General features: G+C 44.7%; 1 long non-coding RNA gene across 1 annotated transcript in view; it reads right to left on the bottom strand.

Annotated features, from left to right (window-relative positions):
- Window positions 1–14,295, bottom strand: part of LOC138245533 (uncharacterized) — a 168,163-nt gene that overhangs the window by 133,968 nt on the left and 19,900 nt on the right. Inside the window, exon 2 of the long non-coding RNA XR_011194138.1 lies at window positions 8,403–8,833. This is a non-coding gene — a long non-coding RNA (uncharacterized lncRNA). The remainder of the gene's footprint in view (window positions 1–8,402; window positions 8,834–14,295) is intronic.

Raw genomic sequence — 14,295 nt, 5'->3', positions numbered from 1 at the left:
GAGCAAATGCACGGAGTACATTGATTTTCGCAGGCCGAGGGTCTACTGTTGGGTGAAAGTAGGCAGTATACTTTTTCCTCATACAAATTTCTGTTTAGTTAAAGCAGGTAAATGAAAAATTCTGAGAGAAGTGCTTCAGAAAATTCTGGCAATATTCGGGCATTGTGTCATCAAGGTTTTTCGCAAGGTTTAGCTGGTGGAATCCACAACCGCATGTAATAGGGTGAACTTTGGCAGAGACGGCTGGTATTGAAACAGAAGCGACAGAGCTTGTCAGTATGGGGAAACTCTTGTCAAAGAAGGAGAAATAGATCAGTAAGGAGATGTTTCCACCAGAAGGCACACCAGCTAGGGAGATGGCAGCCAAGAAAGGGTTACATACAAATGTGGCTTAGCCAATGGCACAAATACGTTCAAAGATAAGGAACTGCAATATCCACTGAGCTGGACTTTTCATATCTCCACAATAGAGCACCTGAAGAGAAGAATGTACGATCTGAAACCTCAGCCTAGGCCCAGGCAATCTGTAGCCTTAAACCTTTGGGAGCAGATGGCAAGAGAAAGGAAGTCATTGAGACTGTTGGAGCCTTAGCTTGATAGAAAGTGAAGAGCTAGAGAAGGAGGAACCTAAAAAGGAGACAGAGACAGAGAGTGAGGAGGAGGAGGAGGAGGAGGAGGAGGGCGCCTTAGTAGACGAGCTCCTCTGCATAAGACAATCACCATTTAATGCAGCAGCCACTGAACTGAATGCTACACCCCCGGTAGTAACTGAGGGTGGGACAGTTGCAGAACCCCCAACAGAAGCCGGTACACTTCCAAGCTATACATAAACGGTCTCATCGCCTGTTCTGATCCCCACACCCGTAACATTAAGCCCTTGTCGGGTACCACTTATGAGTACTCTACGGAGTCATCCTATCCCAAGCATACCTCAGGACCCTGCACTAACACCTGGAGTAATGGCATCAGGACAGCTGCAAGGAAAAATATTGACTAGCGCTATGATATGAAGTCAGACGACTACTGCAGCCTTACCAGTTAACTGGCCAGGGCACAAGGCAAACCCCACAGTGACTTAACATTGCCCAGTTAAAAACAGAATTCAGAGAAATTGTTATTGGAAACGCAGGAATGGACTTCCTGGGACATTACAGTGAGAGCAAGTTCATCTACAGGAGCAAGGAAGCAGCAAGAGGGGCAGGAGAGGTGAATGTGAGGATGGGAAAAGTGGCGGATGAGTGCTGAGTTGACATACCTCATCGAAAGAAGTTGTGTTAGGATGACGATGGATGAGCAGGAGTTAAAACTGATGAAACTAACAGGATTAAGGACTCCTGTAAAAGAATTGACAGATCACATTAGGTGATGGAGTGATACTGAGAAATTTAGGGAGCTGTGGTCCAGGAAGAAGAAGGTCAAGGTGAAGGAGTTACAGAGAGGATGGTGAAGGTATATCCTTTCAGAGAAGTACCGTGAGGAGCGTACGTACATGTAATGTGGTCACAATTAGATCTTTTTCCACTTCACAAACTCCCTTCCAAAAAATCCTGATAAGTGGTATGACAGATCAAACAGATTTTGACCATTAAAAGGTCCTGTGGGAAGACGTGGATGTTTTATTTGTGGTGGCGATCCCAAAGGACTTGAGTGCAGAATGTAAGAGGGCAGTTGATTGGCCAACATAAAAACTCCCTAGGGTGGCAAGATACAAATGCACCTCTGACCACAGTCAAAACTAAATATGACAGTCATAAAACATCTGAAGATGAAGATTCCCCAGAAAGAAATGAATTGGCCCCAGATCTTTCAAACCTCTCAAGAACCAAAACAGTCAGTGCACACTTACTTTGAGAGGCTAATGCAAGTGTACAGGGAGCACAGCAGAATTAACTTTCCACTTGGGAGATAATAAGGGGGGGGGGTTCTTGCCTCTTTTGTGCAGGGACCGAGACCTATCAGCAGCAAGATTATCCAAGGTGTCCTGTACTGGCATAGCAAGACAATAGATGACATCAAATAGTACCCTAAATATTGCAGTGACATGCTAGAAGTTAAGAAAAGGGTCTAAAGGAAAAATATATGATAGCCCAAACTCAGCTAGCAGGGGATGTAGGGTTCCTCTTCATGGTCCTTAAGTGAACCCCAGTTGCGGGACAACAATGCAAGCAGTTTCTATGGCATATGGAGGGAATGCCCTGGGGATGCCACGAAGTTGAGGTAGCACCCATGGGACAAGCATAAGTGCCCCAAAGAAAGTTAACATTTGCCACATTTCTCCCGATATCAAGACCCTCTAAGACCCTCTATGTCAGCCCCAAAGATCCAAAAGCCTGGCATGTTGTAGAATTCCCTTAGCCCACTGCAGATGCGGGGGGGGGGGGGGGGGGGGGGGGGACTCCACATTTTTAACCAACTAACAGAATACCCCTCTACCCAATGATGTCTCAAAACCGCCCAGTTCCTATGATGTTTGAGACTTTAGCAGATATTGATTAGGACTATGACAGTGCCTGAGGGGTGACGAGGAGCCCTCAGACATTTGTGGCACAGTCCTGGAAGTGGACCATAAGTGGATGGAGAAGTTAATGGGCATCCCGTATCTTTCCCAATAGACACAGGAGCCAATTGTTCGACCGTTATTACAGTTGAGGTCCCTAACCTACCCTTCTCGGGAAAAGAAGTCCAAGTTATATGTATCACCAATCAGCAGCATACCAACTAAACTCCTGCTCTGTTGCAGTGAAAATAGGAGACATCGGAGAGCAATACCAGTTTGTAGTGTGTGATTCCAGTCCTGTGAGCATGCTCGGAAGGGACCTTCTTTGTAAACTCAACCGCGTTATTTACTGCATGCAGGATGGAGTCAGTCAGAATAGAGACCTAAGCAGCCAATGTGGAATTCAAGCTACAAAGTACAGTCTGTAACTGTAATCATTACTAAGGAGGATCTGACAATCGATTTGAGAGAGACATTCACAGAGGATGTTTTGAGTTCCACTGAGAAAGAAATAGGATTTATCAAAGGTTCCAAACCCCTAAAGATAACCCTCCGACCCAATGTTGTTTTTTTCAGACCCACTTTTACAAAATGACCCCAGACACCATTGGAAAAATTACCCCTATCATTGAGAGCGCGATAGAACAATGCATTTTAAAGTTAGTTATTGGAAGTCCATGCAATTCGCCGATCATGGACTTACTAAACGCGAACAAAATGTGGAGGCTGATTAGTATTACTAAAAAAGTGGTTGATGCTTATAGAACGCACATCCGTACCGAAACAGCAATGTCCTAGTGGATGCCGTTGAATCATGAGAAAGGTGCCAACCTGGTATTGACACCCAACCACCACGGGTATTAAATTGCACAGAACAAGAAGGAAGGCACAGATGCCCCCTCTGAACCGTGCTGTAAAGTCAACTTGTAAGCAGAAAGTACCAGGGCACTCCAATGAATAAGTCCACAGTGAGCAGAAATCCGGAGAATTTTAATTCCTTATGTTGGAAACAGAGATAACAAACGCTCAGAAACAGCCAATTGACATTTGAGTGTCTAGTGATGGGAAACCGGTTCTGCCTGATTCCATGCAGTCCGCTATGGTATGCCACATGCATGCACCCATGCATGTGGGTAGAGATGGAATGGTGTCAACTTTTAAATCATATTGGTACAACCCACATTTTAGATCAATGGCAGAGAATCTGTGTCAGTTTTGTGGCACACGTCCAAAGGCAAAAGTGTTGTGGTGACCATGAGCCATATTGGAAAGGCTGATGGTCCCTTCAGCCATCTCCAAAATGACTTTGTGGAGATTCCCAGATGCAATCGATTGAGGTATATCCTTGTCATTGGGTGCTTGTTGGCACTATGGTTTGAGACATCCTACCAGGAGTTTTGACAGCCAAACAGTCGCTAAATTAGTACTGCAGGAGTTAATACCATGATTTAGGATGCAAGTTCATCTTTAATCAGTCAAGGAATGCACTTCAAAAGCAACTTGATGCAGTTGTTGTTTACAGCACCATGTTTTGATCAGAAATTCCATTGCAGCTAGACCCAGGACTTCAAGAATTGTAGAAAGAATGAACTAGATGATGAAAACTAAATTGCCCAAAGCCTACTGCTCTCCCCCTGGTGCTAATGGGTATCCGAAGTAGCCGAATAGCCCCTGGTAAACAAATAGGATTGTCGCCTCATAAGATATTGACGGGGAAAGTCATGAGAATCCCTTCTGTCCCTGTAGCTGCTCTTGTGAATATCACAGATGACCTGTTTTTTTAGTACTGATGTGGTGCCTTCTATCTCTCATTAGGTTGATGCTACTCCTCTTGCTGGCAAAGAATCCACAGGAAATTATTTGATCTTCTGAGATTGGGTTTACATAAAGGAACGTACACAAGTCCTGTCTGGAGAAGCGCTGGAGAGGCCCTTATCAGGTGATCCTGTTCACCAACACTGCAGTTAAGTGTGCTGGTCTACTGAACTAGATCGATCCCTCCCACACCAGGAGGGTGAGATGGGAACAGAGTTAGAAATGGGGTCTACAGCTGGCAGTGGTTTGCACCCTGTCCAAGTAGGGATCCTCACTCTAGTCAGAGTAAGGGAATCATACAGCTAAGTAATCCCTGCTCATCCCTTTGGCTGCTTCACAAGAGCAATCCGGTTTATCTCAGAAGCCATGTGCAAAGTATTTGTACACACACACACATGAAACAGTGAAAATACCACAAAAGTACTCCACACCAGTTTGGAAATATAGCCAATATTTATCTGAGTAAAACAAGACCTAAACAACAGATCTATAACATACAAAAGCAAAGATACACATTTTTAAAGATTAAGGTGGTCATTATGACTTCAGCGGTCTACAATCTAGACCGCCGAAGTTCTGCCAGCCACAAGACTGCCAGTGTTGGCGGTCTACACACTGCCATATTATGACTGCTGGCGGCTTTCCTCTAAAAATTGGGTGGAGAGCTGCCAGCAGCCATACTGGTGGTGCAGTGGCGGTTCCTCCGCTGGCACCGCCACGTCAACACAACACCGCCACACATATTAGGACTTAGTAATAGGCATGGCGGTGTTGTGGTGATGGGGCGCTGGAGCAAGCACCAAGGACCCCATCCCCTCCAGGACGACCAACAGGTAAGGTGAGGGGGGGTGTTGTGTGTGCATGCCTGAGTGCGTGTTTGGGTGTCTGTATTGATGTATGTTGGGATGTATGAGTGAATGCATGTATGGTTGTGGAGGGTGGGGGCAGCAGTGTGGTGTGTGTGGGTGCATGAATGGGTGCTGTGTGTGTGCGTGTCTGCAGGTGTGTGCGCATATGAGGGGGTGGAGGTTAGTGTATGGATTGGGTGGTGGGAGGTCAGTGTATGGAGTGGGGGATGGGGGTTAGTGTATTGATTGGGGTGGTCGAGGGCCTTGTGTTTGTATGGCGGTGGGGGTGAGGTGAGGAAGCATTTGATTTGCAGGCCCTTGGCATACACTGTATAAGGGACTTACAAGTAAATCAAATATGCCAATCATGGATAAACCAATCATCAATACAATTTAAGCAGGGAGCACTTGCACTTTAGCACTGGTCAGCAGTGGTAAAGTGCCCAGTGTCCTAAAGCCAGCAAAAACTGATTTCAGCACAGGATAAAAAAACAGGAGGTCAGAATGACAGGGAAAATCATTACCAAGAGCTGACAGGTCTAACAAAGAGGAAGAAGCAGAGCCAACATCCACTAACTTCTTGAGTCACCCCAGATTTGAAGTTTCCGAGGGGTCTGAAGAGGAAGGAGATGAGTTCAAGGGCCCACAGTCTCTATCAGCAGAGCATCATTCAGAGTAGGAGCCAGTTGAAGGCGTTGCCATTCCGGCAACTAACATGATGCCAACCACTGGATTTTGAATAAGGGATAGTGATAGTGAAAATTCATCTAAAGTTGAAACAAACCTGCCAAAGCCAAGATGGCAAGAGTCAGAGGGTGGTGTGGTACAAGGAAGTTCCACCTTTGAGAGTGAATCAGCTTCATTAGAGCCAGAAATCTCAAGTACCTCTATGAATATAGGCTAGACTGGGAAAGGTTGGCCAAGAACTATAATGACCCGAAAGAGACTACTGACAGTTAGAAAAAGAGCAGAGACAATTAGGGAAGTTAGTGAGTTAAATGAACCAGAGCAAGCTGATCAACTTGATGTCACTGATGACAGCTTAGACTTGACTACTTCTAAACGACCCAAGAGAGAGAGAAAAGTCAACTGAAATTATTTAGGCCCAGATTGGACCTATCTTGACCAAATCAATTTTGAATCTGATGTATGCCTGACCGACACTGATCAACTTCCCTGAGTCCAAGGCAAGCCACACAAACAGCTCATTTATGTTGATCACTGACAAATGTTAAAAAGGAAAGTAAGAGAATAAGGGACACAATCAAGAGGACAATAGCACCTTAGGCCTCTAGAAGACGCAGAATAAACGCCCCTCTAGCTTTGAGAAAGTTATTGAGGAAATCCAGGAGTTCATAGCATTCATATAAAACTCTTGTGGTCTGAGAGCAATTGCCCCCACAAAAAAGCCAAACGGGAGAGGACACAACCCTAATCTCAAAACCTTTGTGCATCTTCTAGCACACTGTACATCTTGCCCCACTTGCAAGAACTTTGCTTCCGAAGAACATCTAATCCCCAAGGTAATTGTGACCCACTGCCAAACATTGTCCCCTTCAGTCAGTACCACAGCTTTATGCACACTAAAATTCCCCAGCAAAATATAATTTATTTTTCAGAAAATATTTGTATCAACATAAATTTAAAGCCTGAATCATGTTTTCCTAATAGAGGGTTAACTCTACTTTATACAGGTAGAATATGATGGCTTTATTTGAACTGAGAAAGTTCTTAATAATATATTATTTTTATTTCAGGAATTTTTCAAGAATGGACATGGTGTTGTTCTCTGTCTCTTAGCTTAGCTCTTAGTTGGTTTGAACTGTGTTATGCTGTTTCTTGTGCAACCCATCAACTCCTGCAGAGTCAAAGCCTTTAACTCTGTCAGGCTACAAAACGGGGATCCAGGATTCCTTATGGACTATGGGCCATATGTATGAACACATTTTCCCATAGACACAAAATGAATTAAACCCTTTGATACATGTGGCCCTATATCGTTTATCTCTGTATGTAGCCTGGCTCGTGCTTTGGGGGATTGTATAGGTTTATTAAGCAAGTTCCCTTTCCAGGGGCACAGCTTTAGGGAATTCGGGGGTGTTTGGGGTGTCACACCTCCCAAATAAATAAATTCATGGGGACCCTGAGTTGTGCTGCTATGTCTATGTCAGTTTTTCACTAAGATATTTTATCTTGTTCCTTTTGAATTAGGACTTAAATATACAAGGTCTGGTGAACTAAACACAACTAGTAAATCTGCACAAACAGAAGTACTCCTTGAATGGATGCCAATTTACAGCTGTTTTAGAATTCACAAACATTGGCAGACATAGGCACAGAAGGCTGTGCCGTCTCAGGTTTCCAGGCAAACTACTGGCAAAAACACCTGAAAGGTGATGGGAGGAGTGCTTGTAAATAGTCTATCACAGATGATCCTTCAGGGAAGTATTCAATACTATACTTTTTTTGCCCATTATGCCACTCTAAAAAAAGGGCCTGATTTAGGGTTTGGCAGACAAAGTAAAGGAAGACAGGGTGGCAGAGCATTTTACGTCTGCCACCCTGCCTTTATGCTGCTTGCCAAATTTAGAGCTGTCCCCCAGCCCCAGAGACTGAAGCTACATCGGCAGAATCTACCATCATGGTGGTTCCTGTCAATACTGGAAAATTTTGACGGACGGCTCAGTCCAACATGATGGCTGGCCTTCAAACTTTTCAAATTATTTTTTATTTAAAGAAAAAAAAAAAATACCAAAGTGGGAGTTTGTGTTTGGAACAAAACAAAAAAAAAAAACGATCCCCTCCCACACCATGGAACTTTTCTCTGAACGTCCAGAGATGGCCCAATGGTTTCCTTCCGATGCCACCTCCTTTGTGAGCTGTCCAGACATCTGCTTCCTCCGTAGATGTTAAAACTAGAGGTTGCTCTACTGTAAATCGAATAGGTGGACACTGAGTTTGGCGGACTGGTACTCCATAACAGTTTGAATACAGTACCTGTCCACCACATCATAAATCAGCCACAGAGGTCCACCAAATACAAATCAGGACTGACACTGCTCATTAAGGGAACAGTCCATTGTGAATCATAATCTTCGCACCCATTCACCCTTTTAGTTAGAGAATTCACACACCCCGAATATCACTAAGTTACGCCCCTGACTCTATCTCCCACCTCTAACAGACGAGTGACTACCTTACAATCACTTGCAGGAAATGGTCAATGCACAATCAATGCTTACTTGTATCGGAGAAGAAACCACTGGATGAGCCACAGCGCCAAAAGCAGGACACTGCAGACCTCTGACAGCTTGAAAGCCCATGTAGAATTTCCAAAACTTCTAGAAAATAGATCTGGGAGTGGTGAAACTACCTCTTGCGCAGGAACCCAGTTGTTTACTAAAACAATAACCAAACAAGAAAGCATCATGGATGACACAGCATAGAGTAGCATTGTGAGAGTCTTGTGCCATTCTGCTGGGTACTTCATGCCGACATCTATCACTTCCATTAAAGGTGTTCGAGGATGTTTCCGAAGACTGGCATCTGAACTGGTAGGAAAAACTGGTAATATTGAAGGACTCACAGGATTCATCTGGGATTGAAGGCAGGAACATTTGCATTTCTTCATGCTAAAGAGTCTTGTATATATAGAGTTTCGTCCAGGTCAGAACTGCAAAATAAAAAATATGTTGTACATATGAGACACAGGGAATAAAAACAATTCTACACAGCCACTAACAAATTACAGCGCTAATGTATCTTCTCAAATATTTGTTCTTACTTGCGTCTATTTTGCATTCTAATTTGAGTTGGCAATATTTTCGGTTTGAAATTAAGTCACCTTACTCTTAGTCGGTACAACTCGTTTTTTGAGAGATGTACTGTCCAGCTCTGCGATTTTTATTTTTAACAACCACTGGCCTGAATCATGTACCAGATTGGGGAATTCTGGCAAAAATAAAGATCGGTTCCTCATGAGTTACTAATCCTTATTGCCAGCCATCCAAGCAGGCAATGGTAGGTGATAACCTTGGATTCACTAGCAGCATCTGCTTAAATGACTGCTGAGTAGCTCTACTTTACGAACTGTTTCATACAATAGACTTCATGGTTCATGATTAAGATTCCCATCAACTGCAGCTCGTTAAGAAAGCACCAACTACTCTAGTTAGATGAATCTTCAGTCTTGGTATGTTTTCTATTCGAGGTACACAAGCCTCAACATAAAATTGGAATGTGAATGGGAACTACACTTCTGTGCGTATTTCAATCACTTTAGATATTGCTGACATGATGCATCCTTCTGACCTTCATTAGAGTCTTGGAACAAATGCAAAGATGCAGATACAGGGATGGTGTCCTGCTAGGTGAGCTGCACAATAAAAAAAATTCTAGCATTTGCGTTAAGAATTTTTCAATTCTATTAAGGACACGGAGGCGAGGATTATGCTTCTCTTTCTATGCTCTTTATTTAACAGCAGCCAATCAAAAACAATGAAACCAAAAAACGACATATCCCAATGTCTGAATATGTCACCTGATAACCATAGAGGAGGACGTCTATAAAGTGTTGCCTCACACCTAACAAATCCTCTTTCTTTGCCAAATACTTGCAACAGATTGAAAGTCACAGTCTTAAACATGAATCCTGCAAACGAATCCCTGGAAAAAGATGACCTGGAGAAACGAAGAAGTGGCCCCAACCATCCTGGAAACTTGAAACAGCGACAGAACGAACTGAGAATTACTTCTCATCATTTCCTAGGAAAAGAGAAAAAAAAAATCAGACCATAAAAATTGAACATACTATCAAATAGGGTGGGATAGCACTGAAATACAGTATACTTGTGCATAAGCTTGATATTATCATGATGTACAATAAGATCACATATATAAACAGTGCAGTGGGATAATCCTCACCTCCGTGTCCTTAATAGAATTGAAAAACTCTTAACGCGAATGCTAGAATTTATTTTATTCTATGTCAGGACCGGAGGCTCAGATTATGCTTGTTCAAAGCTGATTTACTACCACCGATGCAATATCCACAATAGGTTTACAGTAGAAAGTTTTAAAAGTAGAAGGGGAAGACCAGTCTGCCGCCCTTAGAAGGTCTTCTAAATGTGAGCCCAAAGCAAAAGACTTTGAAGCCATAGCACCTCTGAAAGAGTGAGCACCAAATTTAGATATATCAATGCCTGCTTTGTTCAGTAACCATCGCATCTATCTAGCCAGTGTGGCCGATGAAACAGGATGATAAGGTTTAACCAAAGAAATGAGCAATTAACCCCCCAATCAGAAATTCTTCTGTACTCACCTCATAAGCTCTGAGACACTTTACCACACAAAGTTTGGGATTGTCCACGAAACTGGGATAAGAAACTGACTTCAGGTTACATTTAGTTCTTCACGAAATGGAAAAAGTCACTATCAGGAGAAAACTCCCTCCCTGCTAAATCCAGAGCTCTAACATCCGAGACTCTCTTACAAGAAATTAAACATAACAACATCGAAAGTTTGGCCGAGAGCTGCTTTCTAGATAAAAATCTATTGGGCGGCCATGATTCTAAAAAACGTAGAACAATGTTCACATCCCAAAGGGAAGAGTAGCGAGGGCGAGGAGGATTAGCCAATCTGATACCTCTCATTAATTTACAAACAATGGGAAACTCCCCAATAGGTTTGCCCTCAATAAGTAAATGTCCCACCGAAATAGCAGATCGATAATTATTAATAGATCGACAAGCTAGACCTGATGCAGCTAAAGAAGATAAAAAATTTAGGACCAGACAGCAATCTGCTGAAGAAGGATTTGCACCCCTAGCACTACACCAAGTACTCTAGCTTTTCCAAGCCAAAGCGTATCTCGTGTGTACTGGAGGACCAGGAACCTGCAATGAAATCGGAAGATTGCTGCGAAAGTCCTGGGACACTCCATCTTTCCCTGAAAGATGCCATGCCACCAAGGATAACTGTCCCGACAGAACCAATGGATGCGGAAGACCCAGGGAGTCCTGGAGTAGGTTCTCCGGAAGGGAAGCAGGATCGGTTGATCGCAACTCAACTCCATCTCCAGCAGAAACCATGCCTGTGACCTCCAAAGAGGAGTCACCAGAACCAGATCCGCTTGCTGACGTCTGATCTGTGCCAACACCCTGGGGATCATCAAGAAGGGAGGAAAAGCGTACCCCTGTTCCTGAGACCAGTTCTGAAGGAAGGCATCCGTGTCTGTTGCTTCCGGGTCCGGCCTCCAACTGATAAAACGTTTGATCTGCCGATTGAGGCGAGACGCAAACAAGTCTATCGAAAAAGGACCCCACCGGGCAAAGAGTGCCCGGAAAACGCTGGGGTGCAGTCTCCAATCGCTGTAATCTCTCAGATGTTGCAATTTCCAGCCCGCACCGAGGTTGCTGGTCCCTGGGAGATACTCTGCAATGACTGAGATCCTGTGCTGAAGACAAAAGTGCCAAAATTCCTTGGCGATCTCCGCTAAAATGCGGGAACGGGTTCCCCCAATTTGTTGACCTATCTCACCGCCGAGATATTGTCCATGCGTAGAAGAATACAATATTTCGCCTTGAGTGGGGAGAGACTCTTGATTGCAAATGAGCCGGCCAGGAGCTCCAAACAATTGATGTGAAGATTCAGCTCCGTGTTGGACCATCGGCCTCCCGTGGAGACTGATCCACAACGGGCTCTCCAGCCCAAACGACTGGCATCGGACTCTATAACTACATCCGGGGACGAGCTGAAGATAGCTCTGCCGTTCCATGCCTCCATGTGCTCCAACCACCAACTCATCTCTGAGCGAGCTTCCTCAGAGAGGAGAACTTGGTCTGCATAACTGAGACCCTTTTGAAGATGGGAGATTTTTTATCGTTAAAGGGCTCGGTAGTGGAGAGGACCCGGGAATATCGCTTGGATCGAAGAAGAGAACAGGCCCGCCATGCAGGCAATCGCCCTCAATGATACATTCTGTTTGGATAAGAGAGACCTCAACTGCCTCTTGATCGACTGAATCTTCCCCGGGGGAAGTACCAATTGAGATCGAACGGAGTCTATCTGGAAACCCTGAAAATCCATCTGTGGTGAGGGGGTCAGAATGGATTTCTGGGCATTGATTATAAAACCCAAGCTCTGAAGCAGAGACACCGTCCACACCAGGTGGGAATGCAGAAGGTCTTGATTCTGGGCCATAATGAAAATGTCGTCTAGGTATATTATTAGACGAACCCCCTGAGAACGCAGGGACTCTACAACTGGTGGCATCACCTTCGTGAAGCACCAAGGGGCAGATGACAGGCCAAAAGGAGGAACCTTGTACTCGTAATACTCGTCTTCCAAAAGGAATTGAAGAAATCTCCGATGCAGAGGACAAATAGGAATGGTCAGGTAAGCATCCTTCAAGTCTAAACGGACCATCCAGTCTCCCTCTTGGAGAATGTCTCTCAACAAGTGACTGCCCTCCATCTTGAAAAGACGGTACATTAAAAAAACGATGAAGTCTTTTAAGTTTAGAACCAGACGAGAACCACCCCCTTTTTTGTCCACTAGAAACACTGGACTGATAAACCCTGAAGGGTGTTTCGGTACCGTGACAATGGCGCCTTATGTTATCAGAGCAGAAATTTCTGCGGAAATGAAACTGTGTTCTTGAAGGGAAAAAAATGTTAGACGAGGAGGGCACTGTTGAAACGGGGACTCGGAAAATTCCAGTTTGAACTCCTGTACAGTTTTTAAGACCCAAGCATCTGAAGTAATTAGACCCCATGCTTGCAGAAACTTCTGAGTTCTGCCCCCCAACATTACATCTGAACTTGCAATCAATCTCACCTGTGGATCCTGACTCCTGGGAAAAAGATTGGTGGCCTTTGGATCTCCCCCTGTAGAACCTGGATTGACCTGACCTTGGTCGTGATGGGTAGAAGGTTGAAGAGGAGGAGTCATACTCCTGAAAAACGCCTCTTCCTTGATGGTAGTAACCACGTCGGGGGGTTGCTGGTTGAATCCGCCGAAGGCACGCCCTCTGTAGCGTCCGGCCCCTCGAAAAAGTGGACGCAGCACCCGTCTGATTGAACCCTGTCCAAACTTGGGTAGGTTGAAACAAATTTCAAAAGTTCTTTTATGAAGGGAGAGCCGAACAGTAAACCTTGAGCCACAGGGCCTGATTCAGAGGTAGCCAAATGTGCCAGCTTGGGGTCCAACTTCATCAAAACGGAGCAACGACGCTCCAAAGATATGGCGCAATTAGCATTGCCCAGGAAACAAAGGGTTTGTTGAGCCCAACCCACCAAAATGTCAGGGTTAATGGCCTCTCCTGATTCCTTGGCTTGAAAAGCCAACTCTAAAATCTTTGTTAGAGGCCAGAAACGTCTAATAGTTTATCCTGACACCCATACCAGGCGCGATTTATACCCTTCTTCGGATCCTTGGCAGATTTTTTAAGAAAAGTGACTAATGTAGGATCTACTTCAGGGGTCTCAGTCACCTTGGAAGGGAAATCCGGTCTGGGGCATTCAGATCGCAGCCTGGAGCGAACCTCCTATGTCTAATGTGGGATTCCACATAATCTGCCACTTCAGGAGGTGGCAACCACAGCGACGACCTGGGATGTACAATGTCTTCCGGCTCAAATGTCAAGATTCTAGGAGTAGGAGCTTCCTGGTGGTGAGCCTTCTTTTTGTGTTTGCGAGGGGGGACATCCCCCTGCTCAGATGAGTGTTCAGAGGAAGAAGAAGCTGGGTCACTCGCAGCTTTCTTTTGTGACGCTGAATTATAGTCATACTCCATGGCCATATTCCTGATAAGGCTTTCAAAGTCTGCAGAATGCAGATTATTACTCTGCTTAGAGGCTTGGGTACTCACAGATAGGGAAGGTTCCATAATGGACTGAATGCCCGACGGGGCTACCCAGCCTTGTTGCTCCGCAAAACCCAAAAGGTGGTGCCTAATGGGTTTGATAGCTTGAGCTAAAGCATGATTAACTGTACGACGTACCCCGGTGTCAAGGGCGTATACCAAGTCCTGTTCAAAAGAACCAGCCGGTTCATCCAAATAATAGCCATCATCGGCTTGGTCTTCATAGCCAGCCATACTGTTAGACAGCAGAGTGGCTCCAAAGGAGCAGTAGTA

The sequence above is a fragment of the Pleurodeles waltl genome, chromosome 7, assembly GCF_031143425.1.
Source record: "Pleurodeles waltl isolate 20211129_DDA chromosome 7, aPleWal1.hap1.20221129, whole genome shotgun sequence".
NCBI classification, from domain to species: Eukaryota; Metazoa; Chordata; class Amphibia; order Caudata; family Salamandridae; genus Pleurodeles; species Pleurodeles waltl.
The sequence above is the reverse complement of the archived record's forward strand: the minus strand, read 5'-3'. Positions and strand labels throughout refer to the sequence as shown.